Source organism: Vigna unguiculata, chromosome 3 (genome assembly GCF_004118075.2).
Source record: "Vigna unguiculata cultivar IT97K-499-35 chromosome 3, ASM411807v1, whole genome shotgun sequence".
NCBI lineage: Eukaryota > Viridiplantae > Streptophyta > Magnoliopsida > Fabales > Fabaceae > Vigna > Vigna unguiculata.
The window spans coordinates 29520383-29530380 of record NC_040281.1 but is presented as its reverse complement, the minus strand read 5'-3'; the positions used below and the strand labels follow the sequence as shown (position 1 = coordinate 29530380).

Genomic DNA, 9998 nt, shown 5'->3' with positions numbered 1-9998 from the left:
AGCATGAACTACCATGTGTCATTCCTATTTTTATTGTGTGACTTGCTCATGTCTTGTTGATACTCAAATGTTTAGCGTGATTCTGTTGTTTTGCATCTTAGGTGAATATGCATGATTTGATATGACTGAGGCATTTCTTGTTTTTAGCTACTTGGCCAAATAAGCTAACCATGATATTGATCCATTGGTAGCCCCTTGAGCTTAAACCTTTTTTTCTTGTTTTGAGCATATTGCAAAACCTTAAAAAGAAAAAGACCATGTTTTTCCTTACCTTAGGGAGAAAGAAGGAGCTAGTGGATTATGTTGAGATTGGTTGAGGAATAAAGTGTGGGGGTGAGTATTTCCCCCACAAAGTTATAAAAATGGCAAAAGGAAAAAAATTGTTGATGATAGAGTGTTGAAATGAAAAATGATTATTGTTTGACAAAGAGCAACAAAGGATAAAAAAAAAGGAAAAAAAAGGACAAAAGGGATTGTTTTTGAAAATATGCTCCATAATTCTTTCTACCTTACTATTTCAAAAGCACTAAAATCCTAAAAAAAAAATTTTGCCTACCTTTGCCTTGGCCCCATTATAACCTGTGAAAAGTCCTCATGATTTTTGAATGCATGTTTTCTGAAAGCTGTGAATATTAGAGTCTTGCTAAGCATTGAGAGTGTTAACTTGCATGGGTATTTTGAGTGGAAACACAAGCCAAAACACTTGAGCAAATTTTGGTGAGAAAATATACATTTAACTTGAGTGTTTCTCTTTCATATTTGATTATCTTGTAAACTCAAAAGATTAACTCATGTGTGGAAAAAATAGAATCTTTCCATTTATATGTGCATGACAACATGATTTCTAGAAGATTGATATGTTTCCATTTGTATTCATTCCTTTAATCCAGTGAAAATATGAAATAAAAAAAAACCTCGGAAAAAAAAAGTTTTGAAATTGTTCAAATTTTGCCCAGGAGCGCAAAAGGATAAGTGTGGGTGTGTCATGAGTTCAAATTTTTTCCCTCATTTAATATTTAAATTTGGGGATTTAATTGAACTCATCACACACCCACACTTATCCTTTTTCACTCCTGGACAAAATTTGAACAATTTCAAAACTTTTTTTTTAAGGTTTAGCAATATGCTCAAAACAAGAAAAAGAGGTTTAAGCTCAAGGGGCTACCAATGGATCAATGTCATGGTTAGCTTATTTGGCCAAGTAGCTAAAAACAAGAAATGCCTCAGTCATATCAAATCATGCATATTCACCTAAGATGCAAAATAACAGAATCACGCTAAACATTTGAGTATCAACAAGACATGAGCAAGTCACACAATAAAAATAGGAATGACACATGGTAGTTCATCCTGACAATAAAGTTCAAAACTCACAAGGTCAAAAACTCTTTCACAAAAGATTTATTCCAGAAACTCTCAAATCAACTCAATTAGTAAATCACAAAAACAATTCATTCATAGCACATGACTCTTATTTTCCCAAAATTATGACCGTTCCAATTAGTGAATCAAATCCAAAAATCCAATGTCAATATGTTTTATTGAAAGCAGAAAAAAAATTTGTTTTTTTTGTTTGTTTTTAAATAAAAACAAACAGAAATAAAATTAGAAAAGAAAAAAAAATAAAACAAAATCAGAAAAGGGGAAATCTCCCCACACCCCCACACTTTACCCATGCATTGTCCTCAATGTATTCAATATGTATAAAATGCAAAGAAAAAGTATGAAGGGTACTTACCTCCTCAAGGTTGAAGGTATGAGGGAGAAGTCAATTTCATCCCATGCATCGTCTTATTCAGCATATCTTGATTTTCATTGAATATCCGAAGATGATGCCCATTAACTTTAAAAGTTATTTCTGAGGATTCTTCCTTGATCTCCACTACTCCATAAGGGAAGACTTTTGTAACAATGTATGGTCCTTCCCAAGTAGAACGCAACTTACCACTCATGTGACCAAGCTTGGATTTGTATAGTAACACCTTCTGGCCTACCTTGAAATCCTTTCTAGCCACAAGCTTTTGGTCATGGAACTTCTTGGTTTTCTCTTTTTAGAACTTTGAGTTTTCATAGGCTGCAAGCCTAATCTCCTCTAGTTCTTGCAACTGAAGTTTTCGCTCATTCCCTGCTTCTTCCAAATCCATGTTGCATGCTTTCACGGCCCAATAGGCCCCATGTTCAATCTCCACAAGTAGATGACAAGCCTTTCCAAAAACCACCCTGAAAGGCGACATACCTATAGGTGCTTTGTAGGCTGTCCTGTGTGCCCAAAGTGCATCATCCAATCTTGTGGCCCAATCCTTTCGACTAGGCTTCACTACTTTCTCTAGTATCTTTTTAATCTCCCAGTTAGAGATCTCTGCTTGCCCATTAGTTTAGGGGTGATATGGTGTAGCAATGCGATGTGTCACCCCATACTTCTTCAACATGTTCTCAAGTAGCCTATTACAGAAATGAGTCCCCTGGTCACTGATGATGGCTCGTGGTATCCCAAATCTGCAGAAAATGTTAGACCTGACAAAACTCATAAAAACTCGAGAATCATTAGTCCTTGTAGCTATGGCTTCCACCCATTTGGAGACATAGTCTACAGCAAGAAAAATATAAGAAAACCCAAAAGAAGGAGGAAACGGACCCATAAAATCAATACCCCAAATATCAAATACCTCACAATATAGCATGGGTTGTTGAGGCATTTCATCCTTTCTTGTAATGGATATGGCTGCCCTTTGGCACTGCTCACAATTTTCATATACCCTTTGTGCATCTTTAAAGATAGTAGGCCAATATAATCCACAATCCAACATCTTCCTACCTGTTCTTTGTGTGCCATAATGTCGACCAAAAGGAGACGAATGACAAAACTCAAGCACATGAGGTATCTCGATATCTGGAACACACCTCCTTATGACTTGGTCATTACCAATGCGCCATAAGATTGGGTCTTCCCAGATATAGTACTTTGCCTCACTTTTTAACTTGGTTCTTTCATATTTGGAGAAGGAAGGAGGAATAGCAGAAACAACCAAATAGTTAACAATGTCAGCAAACCAAGGTTCAGGAAACATACCTTTCACAACAGTCAATGCTAGGAGGACTTCATCAGGAAAGTCATCCTTAATAGGAATGTTATCTTCTCCTTTTTCAATCCTACTAAGATGATCAGCTACTAAGTTATGTGCCCCACTTCTGTCTAGAATCTTAGTGTCAAACTCTTGGAGCAGTAGCATCCATCTGATCAACCTTGGTTTTGAATCTGCTTTCTTCAGAAGGAATTTTAATGCTGCATGATCAGTGTAAACAACTAGTCCTTCTACCCGTGCAACGCACGGGTTTTTTTTTACATGTAATAATTGTGGTAATAGCAATGGGTTTTTGGATATTTAATAATCTATATATGAGAATCTAATGTTTTTAAAAGATGTTGAAGTGTATCAATAGAATAGATCAATTTAGAATGTAATTAAAGTGGTATGTCAAGTTAATATTTGATTTCATTGAATATTATCTTCAACCACCAACAACAAAAATATGACTAATACACTACTTTGTTAATATAAGAATAAAAAAAGAATAAATTACATACCTAGAATGTCTCATTTGGTATTCAAGTTCATAAATTCCTTTTGTACACAAATTCCTTTTGTACACAACGACTTCTTCGTTCAACCTTTTCTGTACCATGATTTTCCTGCATGGTAGAGCATAACATAAATAAGTTGATATATATTTATAACAACTTTGAAATGAAAAAAAAATAGAAATGACATACCTATAATTTATTCTTTTTCAAAGAGTTTCAAAAATTTCTTTGTACACAACGTTTTTAGTTGTGTTTGTTACCTTTCCATCTTCATCCAATATAAGTATTTTCAATCCTCTTTTGGTTTTGACTCTAGAAATAGCAACATATAGTTGGCCAAGTGTGAATACAGGTTGTGGAAGATAAAGGCTGACTCTAGAAAGTGTTTGTCCTTGACTTTTGTTAATCGTCATTGCAAAGCATAACGATATCGGAAACTGTCTTCTTTGAAATTTGAAAGGCAACCCTGAATCAGATGGCACTAAATCCATTCTTGGTATAAAAATCCTGTCACCAATGTTTTTTCCAGTAATTACAGTTGCAGAGATTACATTCTTGCCTAAATGGTTGACTTGCAATCTTGTGCCATTGCATAGACCTTTCGCTTGATCAATGTTTCTCAAGAGCATAATTGGAACACCTGTTTTCAACTTCAGTTTATGATTTGGTATCCCTGAACATTTGATATCATTTAAAAATTCAGATGTAAACCATTCAGATTGCACTTCATCTTGTTCATCAGATTGGCAAGGTGTATCTGAACTTAAATAAGTCACCTCTTCACCACCGATTAAAGACAACATGAAATCATTTACTTGCTCTACAGAATCATTTGTTGGGCAAAAAATTGCTCCATCATCAAAATAATTAGGCTTCAACATGTTAAGCACAAATTGAGGATAGACAAATTCAACCAATGCCAATAAAGGTAAATTTGTGTTTGTAATCAGGAGCTGTTCTGGAATTTCAACCATGCACTCACCATTCTCATTTAGATCCATTTTTCTGTCTCCAATCTTCAATATCCAATCAGCAAATTCTTGAATATCATTGGCTGTTTCAGTATTTGATGTAGTACTTAATCTCATGTTCTTGGATAACTTTAGCACTTTACAACAATTCCATAACTCTGAATAGTTGATTGTTGATTTTATGATATCAAACCTAGATCCTTTTTTGATAACTGGTAGAATTTGTCTAAAGTCACCTCCCAACACAAGTGCTTTGCCACCAAATGGTTTGTCTTTATTGGCATCATCAACATTTCGCATAATATCTCTTAGTGTTCTATCAAATGCCTCAAAACACATTCTATTCATCATTGGTGCTTCATCCCATATAATCAAACTGGTTGCCATAAGAAGTTTTGCTCTGAGACTACCTTGTGCTATGTTGTAAGTTGATTCATCATTAATTAACAGTGGGATGCAAAAGGTAGAGTGTGTTGTTTTTCCACCAGGAAGTAATAAAGAAGCAATTCCACTTGATGCTACGTTCAAAACAATCATGCCCTTGCTTCTTAGACCAGCCGACAATGTCTTCCACATAAAAGTCTTACCTGTACCACCATAGCCATATAAGAAAAAGAATCCTCCCTTCTTTGAAAGAACTGCTGTCATGATATCCTGATATACATGAATTTGTTCATCATTCAGTGCTTTAAACAAATTGTCATGTTCTTTCGCCATGTCTTGTTTATTATATTGTAGCTCATCAACAATAAATCTATTATTGAATGTATGTACATCTAAAAGATCAAGTTGAGGTAATGAAGGATAATCTTTCAAACTTCTACCATTTGACATTAGCATTTCCTCTATTTCTAGCAGACATAGTTTTTGTAATTCAGCAGTCTAAATTTGAAAACATGCAATAAGTAAATAATACAATTAAAATATATATGTATAGCAAATTAAAAAAAAAAAATACCTGGTAAGTTCATCTCCTTTCTTTTTTGGTACAAAATTCTATCACATAAGATACTCCAAGTAGAATTCCAAACTATATGTGGTTTAAAAATTGTATTCATCGATAACAAAGTAACAAATAATCTTCTAAGTTGATACCCAGAAGCAAATTCACTTGCTTCTTTTATTGCATCAATATATTCTTTGTCGTTAGCCAACAATCCCAAAACATAGCAAGCTTCTTGGTGTGTTTCATAATACTTTCCATCAATTGTCTTAATGCTTTCATAATCAATACAACCTTTTTGAATGGTCAGTAATATCCTCAAATAATAAAGTTCTCCAGACCCAGGAGGAATATAAGTAAGTTTACCAATGTTATAGCCTTTCTTCCTTGGTTTCCATTCTTTTTCTTTGGCAAACCACACAAATTTGTTTGGAAATTCTGAATAAGTCAATTCTTTTCCTTCCTTATAAACTTTGTTAGCCTTAAACCAAGCTAGAAACATTGTGTTAGCATTTTCGTATCTGTTGAAGACCAGATTAATATCATCATCATCTTTAAACAAAGCTGATTGTTGGCCAGGAAGATGAAATGTCAATCTCTGAACAGGAGGCCATCTGTGATGGATGTCAAAAGCAAATATCTCCAAGCAGCTTCACATGGTGATAGATACCTACAATCGTAATACCTTTTGATCTCATCAATAATGGTTGATTTTTCAGACTGTGCAAAGTTGTTGCTTATTTTAAGAGTAGCTCTGTCAGGACCTTTGTTCACATATTTGAACAAATATTTTATTGAATTGGTCTTGTTGCAATACTCTGTATTGACGTGTGCTTGATACCTCATTAGAAGTGGTGGATTGTAAGGAACAACACTTCTATTGTCCAGCTTAATTCCATTCTTCTCAACAAATCTACCATTATCAAGTTTTCTATAGCATGGATATCCTTCTTCATCAATTGAAGTCGAAGATGTGAATTTTTTTGGATAAAATTTAGAACATCTTCCTTCCTTCATGCAAGGTGAATTATGTCTTGCAGGTCTGCATGGTCCATGAATCATGTAACTTGAAACCACTTTTTCCAATTTGGGGTACAAATCCGCATTTGGCAATTCAGCTGATATTACTTTATCAATATCAGTTGAATTCTTCAATTTGCTTTCTCCATCCAACCATAAAAGTATATGTGCATGAGGTAAACTTCTTTTTTGGAATTCTATTGTGTACATTCCTGCATATATAAATAAATAATAAATATAGTTGTCAGAATTTAATTTAATAAACATTTATATAATGTATATTACTTCATATATAACATACCTGCAGTGCTTTTTCCAAAGAAGTCCTTTTTTTTAAAATCTGTCATCATTTCATCCAGCTTCATTTTGAACACTCTACATACAATATCAGGTCTATCTGAACCTGATAAGCCTTTTGCTAAGACAAATTCTCTTATTTCACTCCAATTCACATTGCATGTTATAGTAATGAACAAATCAAGATATCCAAATTTTTTACAAATTGCCATAGCATCTTGACAATTGTTGAACATGTATCTGGTACCACCAGTGAATGAAGCAGGCAAGACAATACGTCTTCCAATTAAAGAAGGATTTGTCTCTCCTCTATTAATAGCTTCTTGTAATCCATTAAGAATATCACAGCAAATTAACTTCTGCTTAGCTCTGATGAATGACAACCTTTGGGCTTCAACCATTGTATAGCAATCGACCAGAAACTGTTGGAACAATCTGCATGCATTCACAATATTTCCTGCTTCTACAGCTCTTTGTTGTATTCTAAAGGCAATAAATTCTCGCAAAGAAATTCTAATTCTTACCATGGATTTTGTTTTTGAATGAGATTCTCTTATTGAGATATCCTCTTGATAACCATCTTCTCCATATGGAAACATGAGAGGATATTGTAGTGGAATGAAAGTTGTGTGAGTTTCGTGCAGTCTGGTTGATTCACCAGAACATTTTTTTACCACTATATCTCTGCCTACATCCATATTGCCAAAATCACCAACTATTAGTGCAGCTATTTCATCACATGAAGGTGTATTGTAGACTCTAGGGTCTTTGTTTCTGCCTCTAAATAGTCTTAGCGTGAAATCTGATTCCATATGTTCCAGTGACAAATCTCTTACTTTTCTAAAAGATTTCGCAAGAACATTGTGATTGTCAATCATTTCAATCAAATCAGCAACCAATGATTCATCTATAACAAATTCCTTGGTGTTTAAACTAAAACATAATAAAGAGAATACATGTCAACAGATGTATTTAAATATTTCATATAATCAAATTAGTTCATATATTCACTGACCTGAAATGCTTCACTCTGTTACTCATTTCATTTTCGGTATCATATATGTACAACTGTGCAAACTTTGGCTTTGATCCATGCTCTGGCAATAAACTGCCAATACGATGATAGTTCTGTCCATTCAGAATAAATTGTGGTGGAACAGAACCATTTTTCATTGAATTATCTATCTTACCACCAATTGAAGTAAATGAAAACATGCTATTGTATACTCTTATGTTTTGTAGAAATGATTTGCTTCTCTGATCTTCACCATTTAACAAACCTTCAAAAAGATTAGGTGGTCTTTTTAATAGTGGAATTTTGACTTTTCCCTTTTGACAACACAATGAGAATTCAACTTCCTTTGAGGTGTTACATTTTTCTGCTCTTTCTTCATACCAAAATTCAGCTTTACAGTATTGGCATTCCAAGCAAGGTTCTCCAATATTGAGTAGTTTTGAACATCATTACAAATCATTAGCATGAAAATGCATATATTTTAATCTGCAGTTATATACAATTATGTTGGAGATTATGTATCTTGTAACTCTCCTTTGCAATACATTTCGTTTGTAGTTGTAGTACTTGTAGTATGTGCTTCAATATTAGTAAGATTAAAATTAATAAATGATTTCAAAGAAATTTATATTGACGTCAATAAGTTGAATATCTGAATTACCATCATCTCTTATCGTTGTTGAATCATCATTTGTTGTGTCTGAACAATTATGGTGTGTTGTTGTTTTATCATCAAGATTGAATCTGTTTTGAAGTGATTGTATGACTTGAAAAGGATATTTGACAACTTTATTCTTAGAGACAGAATGTGAATGATTTACAACCTTTGATCTGCCACCTATGAAAAACAACAGAAAACAATTGTCCTACTTGTATTGGCATTGTGAGTATGAATATTGTTATATATGAATACAAATCTACTTACCTGCACTGGAATTGTAATTATTTTGTCCATAATTTCTCTGACTGTTATTGTTAACAGTTGTAGTCATTCAAAAACATTGATATAAATTTAAAATTTGTCAGTTTCATTTCATTACAATAGGTATATAAGAAATTAAGATGAATGTAGAAATATACCGAAAGGACTATTGTATGTTAAAGTAGAAGTTGCAGATTGTGAAGTGATTTGTTGTTCAACTAAAGTACTTGAACAACTTGATAAATTGTTGACAGTTACTGCATTGAAACAAAGCTTAGTTTAAAGTGAGACTGACCAATGTTAAAATTAAGTACTGGAAGAACTTCAAAACTGACTAATTTGTCTGTGAAATATTGAATTCATATTCTGAAGGTTGTTGTTGTTGTTGTCAACATCTGGAAAAGGATTATTGTAGAAGCATTGTTATTAAAAAAATAAATAACAATACTTCAGTGATTCATTTAACAACAATCTGTAATGATATAGCTTAGAAAAAGAATACTTACTAATATCCAACTGTTGTAATGGCTTCCTGTGTGTATTTTTCTGAAATGATTTTTCAGATACAGTTGCTTGATCTGTGATTAAAAAAACAAAGATGTTTGACTATGCATCTCTGTTGTGAATTTACAATCCAAAACATACATTTACAAATATATATCTAAAAAGAAATCCTGAGATTTTGTTACTTTGAGAAGAATGGTTTGCAAATTTAGTTTTCTTTCTTGCATTCTCTTCTTTGTCATCTGCAACATAAAAAAACATACAAACATACAAATGCATCATTTAAAAAAAAATTATTGATGAAGAATTAGGGAAGATAAATGCTTTAAGTAAGATGTTAATGACTTACATGAATGTTGATTACTTCTTGAATTGAACCTTTGTTATGGAATAGTTTCAAAGGTTACAATGGAAGAAGCAAAAAGAAAGGTAAGTTGACTCAATGGATGGAAAAGTGTTTACTGTTTTATTACTATATTGGTGAATGTCTTTGTTAAACTTTTTGGTGTAGATTGTACCTCTAATCACAATTGTGGAAACAAAAATTTTTGTAATTATAGTAGGAAGCACTTGTTTCAGTAGACAAACATTAAAAATAGAAAGAGCATGCAGTGCTGAGTGTTAAAATATCAAAATCATTCATATATATAGCACTTATTTCAGAGTTGATTTGTTCTTGCAACTAACAAAACATTTGCTTTTTATGTAGGTACAATCAGACGTCTTTTTTATGCCCTACTATA

The 9998-nt window shown here is 33.0% G+C and overlaps 1 pseudogene; it reads right to left on the bottom strand.

Moving 5' to 3' along the window:
- Positions 1-3789: 3789 nt before the first annotated feature.
- Positions 3790-8257, bottom strand: LOC114176278 (annotated as a pseudogene).
- Positions 8258-9998: the final 1741 nt, after the last annotated feature.